Source organism: Amblyomma americanum, chromosome 1 (genome assembly GCF_052857255.1).
Source record: "Amblyomma americanum isolate KBUSLIRL-KWMA chromosome 1, ASM5285725v1, whole genome shotgun sequence".
Taxonomy (NCBI): domain Eukaryota; kingdom Metazoa; phylum Arthropoda; class Arachnida; order Ixodida; family Ixodidae; genus Amblyomma; species Amblyomma americanum.
In genome coordinates, this window is record NC_135497.1 from 225,344,251 (window position 1) to 225,369,149 (window position 24,899).

Here is a 24,899-nt window from a genome sequence, read left to right on the forward strand (position 1 = left end):
CTACTGTCAGTAGAAAACACTGAAGAAAAGTAATTATTGAAAGCTGATGCAATGTCGTAAGGATCCTTACATTCTCTGTTATTCAAACGAATTTTACTAACTGTATCCTTCTTCTTTGTTAAGTGTATCCAAAATTTGTGTGGGTCTGTGGTGAGAAAGTTATGCATTTTAACGTTAAAAGAAGTGTACTTAGGCTGTTTAATTTTCATGCGCAACTCTGTGCGTAGTGACTGTAGGGAAATGTGCCCTGTTTTAAATCGCTTGGATCCTAGACGCTTGATACGTCGCTTGAGCTGGAGCAGTTCGCGAGTAATCCAGGGACTACTGCGATTCATTTTTCTAAGTTTAGTCGGCACGTATCTTGTGATACATTTGTGTACAATAAACTTGAAGTGCACCCATAGGTCATTAACTTTCATGAGACCAGCCGCGTGTTTCTCAACGAATTCATCGTAGTCTTGTTCCAATAAATCTAAGATACTTTCGTCTAGGGCATTGTTGAAGTCAAGAAATGGTTTTCTTAACTCAGGGACAGGCGGTCGCATCATGTTACTTTTGAAGAGTTCAGCTTTGTGATCAGAAATGCCTGGTATGATTTCAACGGAGAAGCCAAGTTTTTCAATAGTATCGGTAACAAACACAAGGTCTAGAAGGGAGCTTGAACCTGATGCAGTACGTGTCGGCCCCTGCACGACCTGCTTTAAATTAATTGCAAAGGCGATATCAAGCAAAAGATCAGAATGTTGACATGAAGCTACAGTACGCAGAAGTTCCCAGTTGATTTTTGGTAAATTAAAGTCACCACACATCATTACATAAGCATATTTTTTACCATGTTCTAACAAAAATTCGTGCAGTCGTTCTAGAACCGAGACGTCTGCATCCGGGGGTCTATACACAGAACCAATAAAAATGTTCAAATTGTTAAACCGAAGCAATATCCAAACCATTTCGATGCCTGTATTATGAGGAATAACTGTGTAATCTAGTCCCTTTTTTACAGCTATGGCTACGCCCCCTCCCCGTCTGCTACGGTCGTGCCGTACTATCTCATGAGTGTTGGGTATTACTTCTGAATCAGGAATAGCTTCGTTCAACCAAGTCTCGGTTATGATTGTGATGTCAGCGTCGTGTGTGATAAGAAGACCTTCTAAATCATCGCATTTATTCCATATGCTTCTGGCATTAATGTTCAACAAAGAAAAAGGGCCCGAGATGACGTATTTCGTGTTTTTTAGCTTGCTGCAATTTTGAAGGATCCTTCCCTTGTCCCTTCCGTTCAACAGTTTAAAGATTAGTGGGCGACATTTCTTTTCCGCAGGTCTTCCAAGTCTGTGAATTCGCTCGATAGCTACATTAGGCACCTTCAGTATGTCGTTGAGAATTTTTTCAGACACAATTGCCTCTAGGTCCTCGTGCTGCTCTTCATTATTTTCTGGCACACCGTAGACAATTAGATTATTTCTCCTGCTTCTGTTTTCTAAGTCGTCAACCTTACGAAGCAAAGTTTCCACAGTTTTTTGCATGTCGTCGACTCTCTGTGAATAAGATGTAACAGTAGAAGTCAATCCGTCCAGTTTTCCTTCGATAGCAGCTATCCTGTTATTTGTTTCGCCAAGTTGTTGATGTACTGACTGCGTGGTTTGCTTTAGGACATTCAGTTCAGCCAGAATTTGTTTAAACATAGTTTCATTGCCAGGTCCAGGATTAAGTTCGACGTCACCACAAGAACAAAGCAAGTCCACGAAACAATGGTAAGTCGTCAAAAGCACTACGCTCAGGGGCCGTGGGCACGGCAGAAGCAAAAGAAAGGCATCATCGCTATGGTAAACGTGGACAGGACGCTTGTCCCTCACCTGGATAAGAAACAAGAAGGGGCTTGTAAGACGCATATTCCTTGGGCTTCCGCCGCGCCCACTGACAAGGCTGCACCGCAGGTCCGTCTTTATACCCGTCGGAGCTGGTGACGTAGACGATGGTGGCTGGTGATAATCAGCGTGTGGTAGATTCCAGGCGGGCAGGTCCGGATTTTCAGTTCCGCAGGTGTTTTCCGCTGACTGGTTGGTCAAGAAAACGTGATGTTCGGTCGCTTCGACAGGAAAACCGAAGCATATTTCGCCTGGTGAAAGCTTCACAGCGATGAAGTGCACGGCCTGGATAAGAAACAAGAAGGGGCTTGTAAGACGCATATTCCTTGGGCTTCCGCCGCGCCCACTGACAAGGCTGCACCGCAGGTCCGTCTTTATACCCGTCGGAGCTGGTGACGTAGACGATGGTGGCTGGTGATAATCAGCGTGTGGTAGATTCCAGGCGGGCAGGTCCGGATTTTCAGTTCCGCGGGTGTTTTCCGCTGACTGGTTGGTCAAGAAAACGTGATGTTCGGTCGCTTCGACAGGAAAACCGAAGCATATTTCGCCTGGTGAAAGCTTCACAGCGATGAAGTGCACGGCCTGGATAAGAAACAAGAAGGGGCTTGTAAGACGCATATTCCTTGGGCTTCCGCAGAGGAATTTGCGGATGCATTTGTAAATTCCAGACCAGGCATTCATCCTTGCGCTCTGCCTGCTACGTCTCCGTCTGTTATGGACGCCCCGTTTACACTTCGAGAACTACAGACAGCGCTCCGCAGCCTACGGCGTCGCTGTGCACCAGGTCCTGACGGCATTACCAATCAAATGTTACAGAACCTGCCTCTGGAACACCGGAAGATGCTCCTAACCTATCTCATTCGAGTGTGGGAGTCTGCTGACGTTCCGCCTTCATGGAAGGTGGCTTGTGTAGTCCCACTGCTGAAGGCCAGCAAAGAGATGACAGACGCGGCCTCGTATCGTCCTGTATCGCTGACATCGTGTGTGGCTAAGCTCATGGAGAAGATGGCAAGTAAGCGTTTGTCTTGGTGGCTTGAGGATAGAAGGGCACTACCAACATGCATGACTGGATTCCGCACAGGTTTAAGCGCGCAAGATAGCGTCCTGGATTTTATAAGCCACATTGAACATCAGAGTTCTTTTGGACTTTCAACACTAGCTATTTTCCTAGACGTATCAAAGGCTTATGATAGCGTCCTCCAGAGCTCTATACTGAATAGTCTGCAGGTCATAGGCGTACAGGGCTATCTTCTGCGATTCATTCACTCATTTCTCAGTGATCGTAAATTTCGAGTGCGGTTAGGCAGCACAATGAGCTCCGAAAGGGTCGTATCGCGAGGGGTTCCTCAGGGTAGTGTCCTGTCCCCAACGCTCTTTAATGTTGTTATGGCTGGTCTTCCCGCAAAAGTGCAAAAACATTGTAGGCATGTCCATATGTCGATATATGCAGACAACATTTGTCTTTGGTTAACCGGATATCAACACAAACGCTTAGCTCTATTAGCGCGACAGGCCGTGATTTCAGTTAAAACTTACCTTCAAGGTGTTGGGTTGACTCTCTCGGTGGAAAAATCTGGCTTCGTCCTGTTTCCAGGTAGGGGACGACGGTATGCGCGGCTGAGCATAGACCTTGATCAGTCTTGCCTTCGTCAGGTTAACCACATACGTTTTTTGGGCGTCACTATTGACTCACGTCTACAGTGGCGACGAGCTGTGGACTCGATTGTGGCTTCACTATCTTCGCGTCTCAATGTGCTTCGTAGAGTTGCTAGTGAACAATGGGGAAACCATCCTGCTTCAATGATCAGGCTTCACGATGTCCTGGTGACAAGTCGCATAATGTACCAGCTCCCTTTAATTTCCCCCTCGGTATCGCAGCTGGAACGCCTTTAGGTTTTGCACAGAAAGGGACTAAGGGCTCTCGGCATTCCGCAGGCTGCTCCAAACAATGCAGTACTGTATGAGTCTCAATCGAAACCTCTTCGGCTAGCCGCTTCACAAAGACTTTTGCTGCAAATTGGCCGCCTCAGAGAGACTGTTGCCGGGAGAACGCTTCTACAGCGCCTTCGAAAAAGATCTGAGTCCCGGGCGTACTTGGCTTTAAATACTCTTCGTTCTCTGGGTCTCGACCTTCGAGATCGACCTAAGACGTTGAAGCCACCTTGGTCCTTTCCGAGCCTCGATTGTTCCTTGACAATTCCCCACGTTCGCGCTAAGCGGAATTCGCCTTTAGCGGCAATGCGTTCGCTCGTACTAGAACATCTGGAGATCGAATATGCCAGTCATCTTCAAATTTTTACAGACGGCTCTGTGGACAAGGTCAGAGGATCTAGTGCAGCTGCTTTTCATATTCCGTCTTTGAAGTATGATTGGTCTGTTCGTTTTACTAAAGTCGTGTCCTCCACAATGGCCGAAAGTGTTGCCATTGAGGCAGCTCTAAAGAAGCTACGGTGTTGTACGCCTCAACCTACTGTCATAATTACGGATTCAAAATATGCCCTTCAAAGGTTAGAGTACGTGTTCCCCCCTGATGCCTTGAGTCTTAGATCCCTACGTTTGGTGCAGAATCTACATAGCAAAGGCTTCTCTATACGTTTTCAATGGGTGCCATCGCACATAGGTGTCTTAGGCAACGAGATAGCAGACAACCTCGCCCATACAGCTCTCTCCGGGATTCCAGTACATGGAGTCCCTCATGAAGTCAAGCAAATGTTCAGAGATGTGGTGTTGTGCCACTTCAGTTCTTTGTGGAGCTCTCCTCATCAGCCATGTGTGACCAAGGGTCTCAAAAGGTACCAAGCCACTTTGCTGCATCGCGTTCGCACGGATTCTGCTCGTACGCCGGCGTTGGTGTATAAGACTGGCCTAGCGTTGTCACCATTGTGTTCAACGTGTGGTGTGTGTGGTGACATAGAACATTACCTCTTGTGCTGTACTTTGTACAACGCGGAACGGGCTGTGTTATTCTGCTCCCTCAAGAAGACAGGAGTTCCTCACAGTTCTTTTCAGGACATTGTTTTCCCGCGCGGGAGCCAGTCGAGTAGAAGGGATGCTTCTCGCCTTCTTCTACTTTACCTGCAGGACACGGATTTGGCCTCCGCATGGTGACCTCAGGAGTGTCTATTTGGGTTTTTGCGGACAGTGTTTCTGTGATTTCTATTTAAGTGTCGCTACGGTGGAGCAATTGCCGGCAGCAACTGCAAGGTTAATCCCACCAGTAGTTTACAACCACTCAACTCAACTGACCCTCTCTCCTCTCCCCATTTAGGGGAGATGACGTAGAGCAAAAATGGAAGAAGGAAAACGAAGAGGACAAAGTGACGATCATGAAGCAAAAGAAAAAGCGGCCCGCTGGAAATGATAAAGATCGCATGTTGCAACCCCAGAAATCTCACGGAAGCGGTGTCCCGATTCACTGAAAGGGCTTGGTGGCTGTTCTCGAGTTTAGATTCAACATACTATACTTCATTTCACACACTCAGGCGCAAAGCTGTTAAATCTATAGCACTCTTGTTGTTGCTGCCTACATTCGCATTAAAGAAGTAGTGCATTCGTTGTGGTGAGCGCAAAATAATATTTTTTTTTGCCTGCGAACTTATTACTTAATACATTTGCCATAAGCTTGATTAAATGCGGTCTTACTGCTGATAACACGCTCTCGCTTTCATGTGCCTTAGTCCACTCGGCCAGGGGTGGGAAACTTTCACATATAAAACTGACCAGCAAATCCAGACGTCGGCGCCCATTCCTCCTGCAGCGACCGGAGGAAAGCAAACTGGAGCTTTGTATCGTTGTCGTGGAAGCAGTATCCAGCTGAATATAAAAGCATCTCTGAGCAGGATTTCAACCACCACCGGCAATAAAAAAGCAGAGTCGTATCCTCGTGCCTCAGACAGACCTGCCGTCAGAGCAACCTGCTGGGATGCGCACATGTGCACGATTTATTATTTTTAAAACATCAGGTCTCCTTCAGTCACAAAGAGCGCTGAAACTAACCATAGTTTCCTACCCTTGACTCGAGCACTAAAGGAGTGCAGTATATCCCGCCTTCCTTAAGTGCTTACTTATCACAGCGTTGGACCTTATGTATAAAACAGAGTATAACTATGCATGCTACCGACCACGTGTTGGCGGCACAAAATGAAACAACTAAGCAAAAACGCTTCGAAGAGTGAAGTTTTCTCGGCGCAAGCATGTTACTTAAATAATTTATTCTGCAAATGAAGCTCTGGCATTTTTCAAACGTCATTTACGCTAGGAGACTGAAGACGTAAACTTGCTTGCATAAAAAAATCTGGTCAGATCAAAATTAGAATTTGCAGTCCGCAGAAAGCACGCTTCATCACTTCGAATGCACTTGAAACTATTCAAAATCGCGCCGCCCGTTTTATTCATTGCCAAAAGTAAACCCTTTGTAGAAATCACAACCGAACTGACCAAGTCCTTGCCATCGCCACACATTAATTCAATTAAAACCCACTGGGCCAAGAAGCATACATCTGCGTACCACCGCCACTGCGAATCCCATCGCCCCAGCCATCCCCTTGAATTTACGTCACTTCCGCAAGCAGACCGCCGCGGTGGCTCAGCGGTTGTGGCGTTCAGATGCTGACCCGAAAGACGCATCTTCGATCCCGGCCGTGGTGGTCGAATCTCAATGCAGTCGATATTCTAGAGGCCCGTGTACTGTGCGATGTCAGTGCACGTTAAGGAAATCCAGGTGCTCGAAATATCCGAAGTCCTTCACTACGGCGTCTCTCACAGCCTGGGTCGCTTTGGGACGCTGACCCCACCCCCGAAAAAAAAAAACTTCCGCATGCCCATAACGCAAAATTCCCCTCATTACAACAAATCGCCTCAGATCGAAACGACCTTTCCCACTGCGGCTCAGCCAACACCTCCCCACGATATTTTAACACCAACGTTGAAACTAATCTGTCGCCGAGAAAATTTGTACTCAGCCTTGGTGATTACCCAACTCGTTAGGTAATACCCCTAGGGGTATCTTTAACGCAAATGATTCGTGGTTACGACTTATAACAAAACGCCTATCTTCGCCATTGTGACTTCGCTATTGTGAAATAGTGAAAGACTTGAAGAGAGAACAGTAGCTCCGTCCGCCGAGTCTGCGATTCATTATTGTCGAGCACGATCACAAAAGCGTTTCGCAATGCCTGTTTTTACCTTCGCGTTTACGCAGTTTCTTCCTGCCTCTATTGTGCGTTTCATAGAGTGTCATCATGATCATCATCAGCCTGACTATGCCCACTGCAGGACAAAGGCCTCTCCCATATCTCGCCAATTAACCCTTTCCTGTGCCAGCTGCGGCTACCCTATCCACGCAAACTTCTTTATCTCATCCACCCACTTAACTTCCTACCACCCCCTGCTATAGACTTCCCTTCCCTTGGAATCCGCTCCGCTACCCTTAACGAACAGCATTTATCTCGCCCTGCATCATATGCCCTGCCCCAGCCCATTTCTTCGTCTTGATTTCGACTAGGATGTTATTAACCCGCATTTCTTTCCTCACCCACTCAGCCGTCTTCCTGTCTGTTAATGTTACATCTATCATTTTCCTTTCCACAGCTCGGTGCTCTGTCGTTAAGTTGAACCGTTTTAGTTATCCTCCACGTTTCTGCCTCATAAGTGAGTGCCGGTAAGATACAGTTATATATTTTTCTCTCGAGGAATATAGGTAAACTGCGGCACATGTTCTGACAAAACCTGCCAAATGCGCTCCACCCCATTCTTTTTCTTTTAGTTATTTCAGCCTCGCCATCCAGATCTGCGGAAACTATATACCTGCCGTAAGAATACGCATTTCCTTACCGCTGCCAGCACCTCGCTACCAATTGTAAGCTGTTGTTCCCTTCCGAGACTGCGTAACATTAGTTTGGTTTCCTGCATATTAATTTTTAGACCCAGAGTACACTGATCTGCCTGTCTAACTCATTGATCATGTTCAGCAGTTCATCTCCTTAGTGACTTGGCAAAGCAAAGCGATGTCATCAGTGAATCGCAGATTACTAAGTTATTCTCTATTAACTCTTACCTCCAACTATTCCCAATCGAGGTCTCTGGCAGCAATATATTTGTTAACAACAACAGCGTGTCATCGGCGTATTGAAAAATGTAAGATTTAGATACAGCATTTGATAAATCATGTACAAATAAATTGAAAAGAGAAGGCGATAAAACACAGCCCTGTGGAACACCTGCCGACAAAAATGTTTCAGAACTTCGATGCCCACATATTTTAACAACTTGAGCCCGATTAAAAAAATGCCTTTCAGCAAATCATTAAAAGGGCCCTAAACCCCATGGCATCAAGTTTCTCTAGAAGTAGTTGGTACCGAACACAGTCGGAAGCTTTGCTAGCGTCCAAATACAGACCACGTTCGAATTTATTATTATCAAAACATGAGTAAATAATATCAGTAAGACTTTCTCAGAACAAAACAGTTCATTTACCTTCAATGAAACCAAACTGTGCCTCTGATAAGATAATATTCGTGGAAACCAAGCTGTACATAACTCGGAATATGTGCTTTTCAAGAATCTGCGCATTCGTAGGTAGAATTGAAATAGGCCTGTGATTTGCAATAGCCTTTAAAGCGCCACTTTTATGTGATGGTCTAACAATGACAACTTTTATATTCTGTGGAATGAAGCATTCAGTAATAAAACTTTTCAACATAAATAGAACTACTGACTGCAAAATCGTAAAATTACGTTGGAGGTCAGTCATTCTTATAACGTCAATACAGGCAGCTTTCTTCGAATTGATGCTAAAGATTATGCTATGAACATCCTGGGGTGTAATAGAGGGGAGAAAAGCTGAAGAAGCTGTGCAATATAAAGACCGTGGAACCTCATAGTTGGATAAAGGAAACTTCCTGGAAGCATGAGAGAAAAATGCATTAAACTCAGAAGACGCAGAAGGCAAGTCTTTGAAGGATTTGGCAAATGAATCGCTAATGGATTGTTGTGGGTTTCGTCCAATAAGGCAATTGATAGTTGACCAAGTTTTACGTGAAGAGTGTTGGTTGTTACGAAAAGCCCAATTGAAGTAGCTACGTTTCGAGGCTCCAATCATGGCAGTAACTTTATTTCTAAACAACCTAAAATTATCTTTGAGGCGTGTGTTGTTGGGACTACGCTTGCAAAGTGTCCAAAGCGAGTCTTTTTCTGAAATGGCTTATAGAATATCGCTTGTTAGCCAATCAAAGTTTGGGTTGCGTTTTTTGATCACTTTGACCTTTTGTGATGAGGCTGTTATGGAATTGATAACCTGCACAATTCTGTCGTACACGTTAAAGGAATTAACTCCCTCGAGGAAAGAGACCCAGTTAAAGTATTCTATAAGGTTATCGAATGTGGCAGTGTCTGTATATGAAATTCGCTCCTTAATAGGCTATGATTCATTTAAGGAAGGAAATAGGATATGAGAACCAACAAAGTAATGATCGGAAACCATCATCATAATGATCAGCCTTACTACACCCACTGCAGGGCAAAGGCCTCTCCCATGTCTCTCCAATTAACCCTATCCTTTGCCAGCTGCATCCACCCTTTGCCTGCAAACTTCTTAATCTCATCCGCCCACCTAACCTTCTGCCGCCCCCTGCTACGCTAACTTTCACTTGGAACCCACTCCGTTACCCTTAAGGACCAGCGGTTATCTTGCCTTCGCATTACATGCCCTGCCCAAGCCCATTTCTTTCTCTTGATTTCGACTAGGATGTCATTAACCCGTGTTTGTTCCCTCACCCACTCTGCTCGCTTCCGATCTCTTAACGTTACACCTATCATTTTTCTTTCCATGGCTCGCTGCGTTGTCCTTAACCTAAGCTGAACTCTTTTCGTTAGCCTCCACGTTTCTGCCCCGTAGGTGAGTACCGGTAAGATTATGCTGTTGTACACTTTCCTCTTGAGGGAAATTGTTAACTGCCACTCATGATCTGCGAGAATTTGCCATATGCGCTCCAGCCCATTCTTATCCTTCTAGTTATCTCCCTCTCATAATCCCAGTGATAGTTCAGTCAAAAGAGAAAGGTGTTGACTTCAGAGTGTAACCCTACCAGGCTGTTCGATGATATTAAAGTACTACTGGGATCTGCTCCGATTCGCAGTCGCTTCACAACGCAAGGGGCTCTTCATCTAGATATCTCAACGGAAGAGCAAGTAGACATTCTTCTGCGGTGCTCTCAGGTCGGTGGCATACGAGTTCAAGCCCGGTTGCCACACTCCTACATGACTAACACATCTGTTATAAGAGGAGTACCAGTGTGGTATTCGGAAAGTGCCCTTCTTGACTACTTGAAACTGCAAGGAGTTCTGCACGTGCGACGGTTAATGCGCCGGGTGGAGCCTGGAGAACAACAATGGGCAGCGAAGCCTACAAACTCTATTGTGCTAACGTTTGCTCTCAACAACGAGCACCCTGGAATAAGTGACCTTGGTTTCACCAAACATGCAGTCCACGAGTTCGTTGAAACTCCTCCCCGGTGCTTCAGGTGCCATCGCTTTGTACATGTAGCGAGAGTTTGCAACAAAGATCAACGTTGCAAGCGGTGTGGTGGTGGCCATGATTACAAAGAGTGCAAGGCAGATTTTGCTTGCGCTAATTGTGGAGGTGACCATCCAGCGAGTTTCAGTGGCTGCACATTCCGTATAAGCGCCTTACACCGTCGCAAGTCCTTCATTAGTGGCCCCAAACCACAACCTACTGAGAAGCCGATACATGGAAGTGAAGAGTTCCCTGCGCTCGGGTCGGAAGCTCGGGACGTGGTAGCAAGCGACGTCGCTGCACGACCTGATCCGAGCAAGTCGGCAACGGCCTCCGAGGGTGAGCTGGCTGTTCGATCTGCTTCTGCAAAAAGTGTCCATGTTCCTCAGCGACCATATCACAGCAAGACTCGACAACATGGAGGACATCCCCTTGCCTTAAAATAGATGCAGACACCAGCTACCGTGGCCAAGAGTGGGTCCCAGTCCCCGTCTTTTGTCGAAGTGGTGCGCCAGTGCGTGCAGCAAAATAAGGAGCTCAAAAGCCGGAATCTCTCCGACCTCTACGCGTTTTGTTTGATGTCCTGCGTTCATATAGCCAAGCGATGCAGCCTGGCACTTTGAAGAACGTTATACAGCTGGTGCTTTCCTTTGAGACCTTGATCACCGCCTTCGCAGAGAACTTGAACTCCTAGATGGCTAGTTTTCTTCAACCTGTTGCAACTAAAAACCCTAGAAAAGTGCCGTTTATCATGCAATGTAACTGCGCTGGGATTATAAGTCGATTAGCAGAACTAAAATTGTTCTTGAAAGAGACCTGTGTTCCAGTACTGGCCCTCTCGGAGGCTGGCTTGCCAAGCGGGAGGTCTTTGCCGGGATACGTCGCCCACAAGAATTGCAGCATAGAGTCTTTTCCCGTAGGAAGCGCCGCCCTTTACATACGAAGGGAGATTCCTCATGTGGCTTTGCACGTCACCGATCTTTGCACCGACAGTATTGAGGTAGTGGCTGTGAGGATTCGGCTCGCCTTCCGAACTCTGTCCATTGCATCAGTATACGTGTTCCCGCGGAAGACGGTCGATATGGTTTTGTTCCTCCAGCAACTTTGTGACCGCTGCCCAGCACCCAGAATCATCTGCGGTGACTTCAACGTCCACCACCCTGCTGGGGTGACAGGGACACAGATCCTCGCGGACGCCAACTTGTAGAAGTCATCGACAGTTTGGACCTGTGCGTGGCCAATGACGGAAGTCCCACTTTCTTTCGGCCTCCAACCTCACCCACATCTATAGACCTAACCTTGCATTCACCTGACGTCCGTGTGCAGTGGTCAACTAGAGCTGACCGAATGGGAAGTGATCACTACCCGATATTTGTGTTTACTGCCGACTTCCATCTGCGTGGTCCTAAAATTTGCCATGTTGTTAATTGGGACAAATACAGGGAGCACTTAGCCTGTGTTTCCAGTGATGTGACAGACAAAATGATTTATGCTAAGATGGCTGCTACCACGGCGCTCAAGCTACCTGATCATTTTCCGACTCCGGATTTAAAACTCAGGAACCTCTGCGCAGCGCGCAGAAGGGCGGAGCGACAACTGTTGCGGAAGAAGGACGACAGAGCCTTGAAGACAACTATCAACAGGCTCAACTCTGCCATTAGACGTCATGCAAACAAGCTCTGTAGGTCCCAGTGGGCATACTTTTGCGCTAGTTTGACTGTTTTCTCACCGATAACGAGAATTTGGCGTGTCGTTGGCAGTCTTGCTGGTGTCTCTCGTCCGAGTAAACCTTTCGAGGCGCTTGCATTGCGCACGCAGAAACATCTCGTGTGCTTGGCAGAGGAATTTGCGGATGCATTTGTAAATTCCAGACCAGGCATTCATCCTTGCGCTCTGCCTGCTACGTCTCCGTCTGTTATGGACGCCCCGTTCACACTTCGAGAACTACAGACAGCGCTCCGCAGCCTACGGCGTCGCTGTGCACCAGGTCCTGACGGCATTACCAATCAAATGTTACAGAACCTGCCTCTGGAACACCGGAAGATGCTCCTAACCTATCTCAATCGAGTGTGGGAGTCTGGTGACGTTCCGCCTTCATGGAAGGTGGCTTGTGTAGTCCCACTGCTGAAGGCCAGCAAAGCGATGACAGACGCGGCCTCGTATCGTCCTGTATCGCTGACGTCGTGTGTGGCTAAGCTCATGGAGAAGATGGCAAGTAAGCGTTTGTCTTGGTGGCTTGAGGATAGAAGGGCACTACCAACATGCATGACTGGATTCCGCACAGGTTTAAGCGCGCAAGATAGCGTCCTGGATTTTATAAGCCACATTGAACATCAGAGTTCTTTTGGACTTTCAACACTAGCTATTTTCCTAGACGTATCAAAGGCTTATGATAGCGTCCTCCAGAGCTCTATACTGAATAGTCTGCAGGTCATAGGCGTACAGGGCTATCTTCTGCGATTCATTCACTCATTTCTCAGTGATCGTAAATTTCGAGTGCGGTTAGGCAGCACAATGAGCTCCGAAAGGGTGGTATCGCGAGGGGTTCCTCAGGGTAGTGTGCTGTCCCCAACGCTCTTTAATGTTGTTATGGCTGGTCTTCCCGCAAAAGTGCAAAAACATTGTAGGCATGTCCATATGTCGATATATGCAGACAACATTTGTCTTTGGTTAACCGGATATCAACACAAACGCTTAGCTCTATTAGCGCGACAGGCCGTGCTTTCAGTTAAAAGTTACCTTCAAGGTGTTGGGTTGACTCTCTCGGTGGAAAAATCTGGCTTCGTCCTGTTTCCAGGTAGGGGACGACGGTATGCGCGGCTGAGCATAGACCTTGATCAGTCTTGCCTTCGTCAGGTTAACCACATACGTTTTTTGGGCGTCACTATTGACTCACGTCTACAGTGGCGACGAGCTGTGGACTCGATTGTGGCTTCACTATCTTCGCGTCTCAATGTGCTTCGTAGAGTTGCTAGTGAACAATGGGGAAACCATCCTGCTTCAATGATCAGGCTTCACGATGTCCTGGTGACAAGTCGCATAATGTACCAGCTCCCTTTAATTTCCCCCTCGGTATCGCAGCTGGAACGCCTTGAGGTTTTGCACAGAAAGGGACTAAGGGCTCTCGGCGTTCCGCAGGCTGCTCCAAACAATGCAGTACTGTATGAGTCTCAATCGAAACCTCTTCGGCTAGCCGCTTCACAAAGACTTTTGCTGCAAATTGGCCGCCTCAGAGAGACTGTTGCCGGGAGAACGCTTCTACAGCGCCTTCGAAAAAGATCTGAGTCCCGGGCGTACTTGGCTTTAAATACACTTCGTTCTCTGGGTCTCGACCTTCGAGATCGACCTAAGACGTTGAAGCCACCTTGGTCCTTTCCGAGCCTCGATTGTTCCTTGACAATTCCCCACGTTCGCGCTAAGCGGAATTCTCCTTTAGCGGCAATGCGTTCGCTCGTACTGGAACATCTGGAGATCGAATATGCCAGTCATCTTCAAATTTTTACAGACGGCTCTGTGGACAAGGTCAGAGGATCTAGTGCAGCTGCTTTTCATATTCCGTCTTTGAAGTATGATTGGTCTGTTCGTTTTACTAAAGTCGTGTCCTCCACAATGGCCGAAAGTGTTGCCATTGAGGCAGCTCTAAAGAAGCTACGGTGTTGTACGCCTCAACCTACTGTCATAATTACGGATTCAAAATCTGCCCTTCAAAGGTAAGAGTACGTGTTCCCCCCTGATGCCTTGAGTCTTAGATCCCTACGTTTGGTGCAGAATCTACATAGCAAAGGCTTCTCTATAAGTTTACAATGGGTGCCATCGCACATAGGTGTCTTAGGCAACGAGATAGCAGACAACCTCGCCCATACAGCTCTCTCCGGGATTCCAGTACATGGAGTCCCTCATGAAGTCAAGCAAATGTTCAGAGATGTGGTGTTGTGCCACTTCAGTTCTTTGTGGAGCTCTCCTCATCAGCCATGTGTGACCAAGGGTCTCAAAAGGTACCAAGCCACTTTGCTGCATCGCGTTCGCACGGATTCTGCTCGTACGCCGGCGTTGGTGTATAAGACTGGCCTAGCGTTGTCACCATTGTGTTCAACGTGTGGTGTGTGTGGTGACATAGAACATTACCTCTTGTGCTGTACTTTGTACAACGCGGAACGGGCTGTGTTATTCTGCTCCCTCAAGAAGACAGGAGTTCCTCACAGTTCTCTTCAGGACATTGTTTTCCCGCGCGGGAGCCAGTCGAGTAGAAGGGATGCTTCTCGCCTTCTTCTACTTTACCTGCAGGACACGGATTTGGCCTCCGCATGGTGACCTCAGGACTGTCTATTTGGGTTTTTGCGGACAGTGTTTCTGTGATTTCTATTTAAGTGTCGCTACGGTGGAGCAATTGCCGGCAGCAACTGCAAGGTTAATCCCACCGGTAGTTTACAACCACTCAACTCAACTGACCCTCTCTCCTCTCCCCATTTAGGGGAGATGACGTAGAGCAAAAATGGAAGAAGGAAAACGAAGAGGACAAAGTGACGATCATGAAGCAAAAGAAAAAGCGGCCCGCTGGAAATGATAAAGATCGCATGTTGCAACCCCAGAAATCTCACGGAAGCGGTGTCCCGATTCACTGAAAGGGCTTGGTGGCTGTTCTCGAGTTTAGATTCAACATACTATACTTCATTTCACACACTCAGGCGCAAAGCTGTTAAATCTATAGCACTCTTGTTGTTGCTGCCTACATTCGCATTAAAGTAGTGCATTCCTTGTGGTGAGCGCAAAATAATATTTTTTTTGCCTGCGAACTTATTACTTAATACATTTGTCATAAGCTTGATTAAATGCGGTCTTACTGCTGATAACACGCTCTCGCTTTCATGTGCCTTAGGCCACTCGGCCAGGGGTGGGAAACTTTCACATATAAAACTGACCAGCAAATCCAGACGTCGGCGCCCATTCCTCCTGCAGCGACCGGAGGAAAGCAAACTGGAGCTTTGTATCCTTGTCGTGGAAGCAGTATCCAGCTGAATATAAAAGCATCTCTGAGCAGGATTTCAACCACCACCGGCGATAAAAAAGCAGAGTCGTATCCTCGTGCCTCAGACAGACCTGCCGTCAGAGCAACCTGCTGGGATGCGCACATGTGCACGATTTATTATTTTTAAAACATCAGGTCTCCTTCAGTCACAAAGAGCGCTGAAACTAACCATAGTTTCCTACCCTTGACTCGAGCACGAAAGGAGTGCAGTATATCCCGCCTTTCTTAAGTGCTTACTTATCACAGCGTTGGACCTTACGTTTAAAACAGAGTGTAACTATGCATGCTACCGACCACGTGTTGGCGGCACAAAATGAAACAACTAAGCAAAAACGCTTCGAAGAGTGAAGTTTTCTCGGCGCAAGCATGTTACTTAAATAATTTAATCTGCAAATGAAGCTCTGGCATTTTTCAAACGTCATTTACGCTAGGAGACTGAAGACGTAAACTTGCTTGCATAAAAAAAACTGGTCAGATCAAAATTAGAATTTGCAGTCCGCAGAAAGCACGCTTCATCGCTTCGAATGCACTTGAAACTATTCAAAATCGCGCCGCCCGTTTTATTCGTTCCCAAAAGTATACCACTGTTGAAATCACAATCGCACTGACCAAGTCCTTGCCATCGCCACACATTAATTAAATTAAAACCCACTGGGCCAAGAAGCATACATCTGCGTACCACCGCCACTGCGAATCCCATCGCCCCAGCCATCCCCTTGAATTTACGTCACTTCCGCAAGCAGACCGCCGCGGTGGCTCAGCGGTTGTGGCGTTCAGACGCTGACCCGAAAGACGCGTCTTCGATCTCGGCCGTGGTGGTCGAATCTCAATGCAGTCGATATTCTAGAGGCCCGTGCACTGTGCGATGTCAGTGCACGTTAAGGAAATCCAGGTGCTCGAAATATCCGAAGTCCTTCACTACGGCGTCTCTCACAGCCTGGGTCGCTTTGGGACGCTGACCCCACCCCCGAAAAAAAAAAAACTTCCGCATGCCCGTAACGTAAAATTCCCCTCATTACAACAAATCGCCTCAGATCGAAACGACCTTTCCCACTGCGGCTCAGCCAACACCTCCCCACTATATTTTAACACCAACGTTGAAACTAATCTGTCGCCGAGAAAATTTGTACTCAGCCTTGGTGATTACCCAACTCGTTAGGTAATACCCCTAGGGGTATCTTTAACGCAAATGATTCGTGGTTACGACTTATAACAAAACGCCTATCTTCGCCATTGTGACTTCGCTATTGTGAAATAGTGAAAGACTTGAAGAGAGAACAGTAGCTCCGTCCGCCGAGTCTGCGATTCATTATTGTCGAGCACGATCACAAAAGCGTTTCGCAATGCCTGTTTTTACCTTCGCGTTTACGCAGTTTCTTCCTGCCTCTATTGTGCGTTTCATAGAGTGTCATCATGATCATCATCAGCCTGACTATGCCCACTGCAGGACAAAGGCCTCTCCCATATCTCGCCAATTAACCCTTTCCTGTGCCAGCTGCGGCTACCCTATCCACGCAAACTTCTTTATCTCATCCACCCACTTAACTTCCTACCACCCCCTGCTATAGACTTCCCTTCCCTTGGAATCCGCTCCGCTACCCTTAACGAACAGTATTTATCTCGCTCTGCATCATATGCCCTGCCCCAGCCCATTTCTTCGTCTTGATTTCGACTAGGATGTTATTAACCCGCATTTCTTTCCTCACCCACTCAGCCGTCTTCCTGTCTGTTAATGTTAAATCTATCATTTTCCTTTCCACAGCTCGGTGCTCTGTCGTTAAGTTGAACCGTTTTAGTTATCCTCCACGTTTCTGCCTCATGAGTGAGTGCCGGTAAGATACAGTTATATATTTTTCTCTCGAGGAATATAGGTAAACTGCGGCACATGTTCTGACAAAACCTGCCAAATGCGCTCCACCCCATTCTTTTTCTTTTAGTTATTTCAGCCTCGCCATCCAGATCTGCGGTAACTATATACCTGCCGTAAGAATACGCATTTCCTTACCGCTGCCAGCACCTCGCTACCAATTGTAAGCTGTTGTTCCCTTCCGAGACTGCGTAACATTAGTTTGGTTTCCTGCATATTAATTTTTAGACCCAGAGTACACTGATCTGCCTGTCTAACTCATTGATCATGTTCAGCAGTTCATCTCCTTAGTGACTTGGCAAAGCAAAGCGATGTCATCAGTGAATCGCAGATTACTAAGTTATTCTCTATTAACTCTTACCTCCAACTATTCCCAATCGAGGTCTCTGGCAGCAATATATTTGTTAACAACAACAGCGTGTCATCGGCGTATTGAAAAATGTAAGATTTAGATACAGCATTTGATAAATCATGTACAAATAAATTGAAAAGAGAAGGCGATAAAACACAGCCCTGTGGAACACCTGCCGACAAAAATGTTTCAGAACTTCGATGCCCACATATTTTAACAACTTGAGCCCGATTAAAAAAATGTCTTTCAGCAAATCATTAAAAGGGCCCTAAACCCCATGGCATCAAGTTTCTCTAGAAGTAGTTGGTACCGAACACAGTCGGAAGCTTTGCTAGCGTCCAAATACAGACCACGTTCGAATTTATTATTATCAAAAAATGAGTAAATAATATCAGTAAAACTTTCTCAGAACAAAACAGTTCATTTACCTTCAATGAAACCAAACTGTGCCTCTGATAAGATAATATTCGTGGAAACCAAGCTGTACATAACTCGGAATATGTGCTTTTCAAGAATCTGCGCATTCGTAGGTAGAATTGAAATAGGCCTGTGATTTGCAATAGCCTTTAAAGCGCCACTTTTATGTGATGGTCTAACAATGACAACTTTTATATTCTGTGGAATGAAGCATTCAGTAATAAAACTTTTCAACATAAATAGAAGTACTGACTGCAAAATCGTAAAATTACGTTGGAGGTCAGTAATTCTTATAACGTCAATACAGGCAGCTTTCTTCGAATTGATGCTAAAGATTATGCTATGAACATCCTGGGGTGTAATAGAGGGGAGAAAAGCTGAAGAAGCTGTGTAATATAAAGACCGTGGAACCTCATAGTTGGATAAAGGAAACTTCCTGGAAGCATGAGAGAAAAATGCATTAAACTCAGAAGCCGCAGAAGGCAACTCTTTGAAGGATTTGGCAAATGAATCGCTAATGGATTGTTGTGGGTTTCGTCCAATAAGGCAATTGATAGTTGACCAAGTTTTACGTGAAGAGTGTTGGTTGTTACGAAAAGCCCAATTGAAGTAGCTACGTTTCGAGGCTCCAATCATGGCAGTAACTTTATTTCTAAACAACCTAAAATTATCTTTGAGGCGTGTGTTGTTGGGACTACGCTTGCAAAGTGTCCAAAGCGAGTCTTTTTCTGAAATGGCTTATAGAATATCGCTTGTTAGCCAATCAAAGTTTGGGTTGCGTTTTTTGATCACTTTGACCTTTTGTGATGAGGCTGTTATGGAATTGATAACCTGCACAATTCTGTCGTACACGTTAAAGGAATTAACTCCCTCGAGGAAAGAGACCCAGTTAAAGTATTCTATAAGGTTATCGAATGTGGCAGTGTCTGTATATGAAATTCGCTCCTTAATAGGCTATGATTCATTTAAGGAAGGAAATAGGATATGAGAACCAACAAAGTAATGATCGGAAACCATCATCATAATGATCAGCCTTACTACACCCACTGCAGGGCAAAGGCCTCTCCCATGTCTCTCCAATTAACCCTATCCTTTGCCAGCTGCATCCACCCTTTGCCTGCAAACTTCTTAATCTCATCCGCCCACCTAACCTTCTGCCGCCCCCTGCTACGCTTACTTTCTCTTGGAACCCACTCCGTTACCCTTAAGGACCAGCGGTTATCTTGCCTTCGCATTACATGCCCTGCCCAAGCCCATTTCTTTCTCTTGATTTCGACTAGGATGTCATTAACCCGTGTTTGTTCCCTCACCCACTCTGCTCGCTTAACGTTACACCTATCATTTTTCTTTCCATGGCTCGCTGCGTTGTCCTTAACCTAAGCTGAACTCTTCGTTAGCCTCCACGTTTCTGCCCCGTAGGTGAGTACCGGTAAGATTATGCTGTTGTACACTTTCCTCTTGAGGGAAATTGTTAACCGCCACTCATGATCTGCGAGAATTTGCCATACGCGCTCCAGCCCATTCTTATCCTTCTAGTTATCTCCCTCTCATAATCCCAGTGATAGTTCAGTCAAAAGAGAAAGGTGTTGACTTCAGAGTGGAACCCTACCAGGCTGTTCGATGATATTAAAGTACTACTGGGATCTGCTCCGATTCGCAGTCGCTTCACAACGCAAGGGGCTCTTCATCTAGATATCTCAACGGAAGAGCAAGTAGACATTATTCTGCGGTGCTCTCAGGTCGGTGGCATACGAGTTCAAGCCCGGTTGCCACACTCCTACATGACTAACACATCTGTTATAAGGGGAGTACCAGTGTGGTATTCGGAAAGTGCCCTTCTTGACTACTTGAAACTGCAAGGAGTTCTGCACGTGCGACGGTTAATGCGCCGGGTGGAGCCTGGAGAACAACAATGGGCAGCGAAGCCTACAAACTCTATTGTGCTAACGTTTGCTCTCAACAACGAGCACCCTGGAATAAGTGACCTTGGTTTCACCAAACATGCAGTCCACGAGTTCGTTGAAACTCCTCCCCGGTGCTTCAGGTGCCATCGCTTTGTACATGTAGCGAGAGTTTGCAACAAAGATCAACGTTGCAAGCGGTGTGGTGGTGGCCATGATTACAAAGAGTGCAAGGCAGATTTTGCTTGCGCTAATTGTGGAGGTGACCATCCAGCGAGTTTCAGTGGCTGCACATTCCGTGTAAGCGCCTTACACCGTCGCAAGTCCTTCATTAGTGGCCCCAAACCACAACCTACTGAGAAGCCGATACATGGAAGTGAAGAGTTCCCTGCGCTCGGGTCGGAAGCTCGGGACGGGGTAGCAAGCGACGTCGCTGCACGACCTGATCCGAGCAAGTCGGCAACGGCCTCCGAGGGTGAGCTGGCTGTTCGATCTGCTTCTGCAAAAAGTGTCCATGTTCCTCAGCGACCAGATCACAGCAAGACTCGACAACATGGAGGACATCCCCTTGCCTTAAAATAGATGCAGACACCAGCTACCGTGGCCAAGAGTGGGTCCCAGTCCCTGTCTTTTGTCGAAGTGGTGCGCCAGTGCGTGCAGCAAAATAAGGAGCTCAAAAGCCGGAATCTCTCCGACCTCTACGCGTTTTGTTTGATGTCCTGCGTTCATATAGCCAAGCGATGCAGCCTGGCACTTTGAAGAACGTTATACAGCTGGTGCTTTCCTTTGAGACCTTGATCACCGCCTTCGCAGAGAACTTGAACTCCTAGATGGCTAGTTTTCTTCAACCTGTTGCAACTAAAAACCCTAGAAAAGTGCCGTTTATCATGCAATGTAACTGCGCTGGGATTATAAGTCGATTAGCAGAACTAAAATTGTTCTTGAAAGAGACCTGTGTTCCAGTACTGGCCCTCTCGGAGGCTGGCTTGCCAAGCGGGAGGACTTTGCCGGGATACGTCCCCCATAAGAATTGCAGCATAGAGTCTTTTCCCGTAGGAAGCGCCGCCCTTTACATACGAAGGGAGATTCCTCATGTGGCTTTGAACGTCACCGATCTTTGCACCGACAGTATTGAGGTAGTGGCTGTGAGGATTCGGCTCGCCTTCCGAACTCTGTCCATTGCATCAGTATACGTGTCCCCGCGGAAGACGGTCGATATGGTTTTGTTCCTCCAGCAACTTTGTGACCGCTGCCCAGCACCCAGAATCATCTGCGGTGACTTCAACGCCCACCACCCTGCTGGGGGTGACAGGAACACAGATCCTCGCGGACGCCAACTTGTAGAAGTCATCGACAGTTTGGACCTGTGCGTGGCCAATGACGGAAGTCCCACTTTCTTTCGGCCTCCAACCTCACCCACATCTATAGACCTAACCTTGCATTCACCTGACGTCCGTGTGCAGTGGTCAACTAGAGCTGACCGAATGGGAAGTGATCACTACCCGATATTTGTGTTTACTGCCGACTTCCATCTGCGTGGTCCTAAAATTTGCCATGTTGTTAATTGGGACAAATACAGGGAGCACTTAGCCTGTGTTTCCGGTGATGTGACAGACAAAATGATTTATGCTAAGATGGCTGCTACCACGGCGCTCAAGCTACCTGATCATTTTCCGACTCCGGATTTAAAACTCAGGAACCTCTGCGCAGCGCGCAGAAGGGCGGAGCGACAACTGTTGCGGAAGAAGGACGACAGAGCCTTGAAGACAACTTTCAACAGGCTCAACTCTGCCATTAGACGTCATGCAAACAAGCTCTGTAGGTCCCAGTGGGCATACTTTTGCGCTAGTTTGACTGTTTTCTCACCGATAACGAGAATTTGGCGTGTCGTTGGCAGTCTTGCTGGTGGCTCTCGTCCGAGTAAACCTTTCGAGGCGCTTGCATTGCGCACGCAGAAACATCTCGTGTGCTTGGCAGAGGAATTTGCGGATGCATTTGTAAATTCCAGAACAGGCATTCATCCTTGCGCTCTGCCTGCTACGTCTCCGTCTGTTATGGACGCCCCGTTCACACTTCGAGAACTACAGACAGCGCTCCGCAGCCTACGGCGTCGCTGTGCACCAGGTCCTGACGGCATTACCAATCAAATGTTACAGAACCTGCCTCTGGAACACCGGAAGATGCTCCTAACCTATCTCAATCGAGTGTGGGAGTCTGGTGACGTTCCGCCTTCATGGAAAGTGGCTTGTGTAGTCCCACTGCTGAAGGCCAGCAAAGAGATGACAGACGCGGCCTCGTATCGTCCTGTATCGCTGACGTCGTGTGTGGCTAAGCTCATGGAGAAGATGGCAAGTAAGCGTTTGTCTTGGTGGCTTGAGGATAGAAGGGCACTACCAACATGCATGACTGGATTCCGCACAGGTTTAAGCGCGCAAGATAGCGTCCTGGATTTGATAAGCCACATTGAACATCAGAGTTCTTTTGGACTTTCAACACTAGCTATTTTCCTAGACGTATCAAAGGCTTATGATAGCGTCCTCCAGAGCTCTATACTGAATAGTCTGCAGGTCATAGGCGTACAGGGCTATCTTCTGCGATTCATTCACTCATTTCTCAGTGATCGTAAATTTCGAGTGCGGTTAGGCAGCACAATGAGCTCCGAAAGGGTGGTATCGCGAGGGGTTCCTCAGGGTAGTGTGCTGTCCCCAACGCTCTTTAATGTTGTTATGGCTGGTCTTCCCGCAAAAGTGCAAAAACATTGTAGGCATGTCCATATGTCGATATATGCAGACAACATTTGTCTTTGGTTAACCGGATATCAACACAAACGCTTAGCTCTATTAGCGCGACAGGCCGTGCTTTCAGTTAAATGTTACCTTCAAGGTGTTGGGTTGACTCTCTCGGTGGAAAAATCTGGCTTCGTCCTGTTTCCAGGTAGGGGACGACGGTATGCGCGGCTGAGCATAGACCTTGATCAGTCTTGCCTTCGTCAGGTTAACCACATACGTTTTTTGGGCGTCACTATTGACTCACGTCTACAGTGGCGACGAGCTGTGGACTCGATTGTGGCTTCACTATCTTCGCGTCTCAATGTGCTTCGTAGAGTTGCTAGTGAACAATGGGGAAACCATCCTGCTTCAATTATCAGGCTTCACGATGCCCTGGTGACAAGTCGCATAATGTACCAGCTCCCTTTAATTTCCCCCTCGGTATCGCAGCTGGAACGCCTTGAGGTTTTGCACAGAAAGGGACTAAGGGCTCTCGGCGTTCCGCAGGCTGCTCCAAACAATGCAGTACTGTATGAGTCTCAATCGAAACCTCTTCGGCTAGCCGCTTCACAAAGACTTTTGCTGCAAATTGGCCGCCTCAGAGAGACTGTTGCCGGGAGAACGCTTCTACAGCGCCTTCGAAAGAGATCTGAGTCCCGGGCGTACTTGGCTTTAAATACTCTTCGTTCTCTGTGTCTCGACCTTCGAGATCGACCTAAGACGTTGAAGCCACCTTGGTCCTTTCCGAGCCTCGATTGTTCCTTGACAATTCCCCACGTTCGCGCTAAGCGGAATTCTCTTTTAGCGGCAATGCGTTCGCTCGTACTGAAACATCTGGAGATCGAATATGCCAGTCATCTTCAAATTTTTACAGACGGTTCTGTGGACAAGGTCAGAGGATCTAGTGCAGCTGCTTTTCATATTCCGTCTTTGAAGTATGATTGGTCTGTTCGTTTTACTAAAGTCGTGTCCTCCACAATGGCCGAAAGTGTTGCCATTGAGGCAGCTCTAAAGAAGCTACGGTGTTGTACGCCTCAACCTACTGTCATAATTACGGATTCAAAATCTGCCCTTCAAAGGTAAGAGTACGTGTTCCCCCCTGATGCCTTGAGTCTTAGATCCCTACGTTTGGTGCAGAATCTACATAGCAAAGGCTTCTCTATACGTTTTCAATGGGTGCCATCGCACATAGGTGTCTTAGGCAACGAGATAGCAGACAACCTCGCCCATACAGCTCTCTCCGGGATTCCAGTACATGGAGTCCCTCATGAAGTCAAGCAAATGTTCAGAGATGTGGTGTTGTGCCACTTCAGTTCTTTGTGGAGCTCTCCTCATCAGCCATGTGTGACCAAGGGTCTCAAAAGGTACCAAGCCACTTTGCTGCATCGCGTTCGCACGGATTCTGCTCGTATGCCGGCGTTGGTGTATAAGACTGGCCTAGCGTTGTCACCATTGTGTTCAACGTGTGGTATGTGTGGTGACATAGAACATTACCTCTTGTGCTGTACTTTGTACAACGCGGAACGGGCTGTGTTATTCTGCTCCCTCAAGAAGACAGGAGTTCCTCACACTTCTCTTCAGGACATTGTTTTCCCGCGCGGGAGCCAGTCGAGTAGAAGGGATGCTTCTCGCCTTCTTCTACTTTACCTGCAGGACACAGATTTGGCCTCCGCATGGTGACCTCAGGAGTGTCTATTTGGGTTTTTGCGGACAGTGTTTCTGTGATTTCTATTTAAGTGTCGCTACGGTGGAGCAATTGCCGGCAGCAACTGCAAGGTTAATCCCACCGGTAGTTTACAACCACTCAACTCAACTGACCCTCTCCTCTCCCCATTTAGGGGAGATGACGTAGAGCAAAAATGGAAGAAGGAAAACGAAGAGGACAAAGTGACGATCATGAAGCAAAAGAAAAAGCGGCCCGCTGGAAATGATAAAGATCGCATGTTGCAAACCCAGAAATCTCACGGAAGCGGTGTCCCGATTCACTGAAAGGGCTTGGTGGCTGTTCTCGAGTTTAGATTCAACATGCTATACTTCATTTCACACACTCAGGCGCAAAGCTGTTAAATCTATAGCACTCTTGTTGTTGCTGCCTACATTCGCATTAAAGAAGTAGTGCATTTCTTGTGGTGAGCGCAAAATAATATTTTTTTTGCCTGCGAACTTATTACTTAATACATTTGTCATA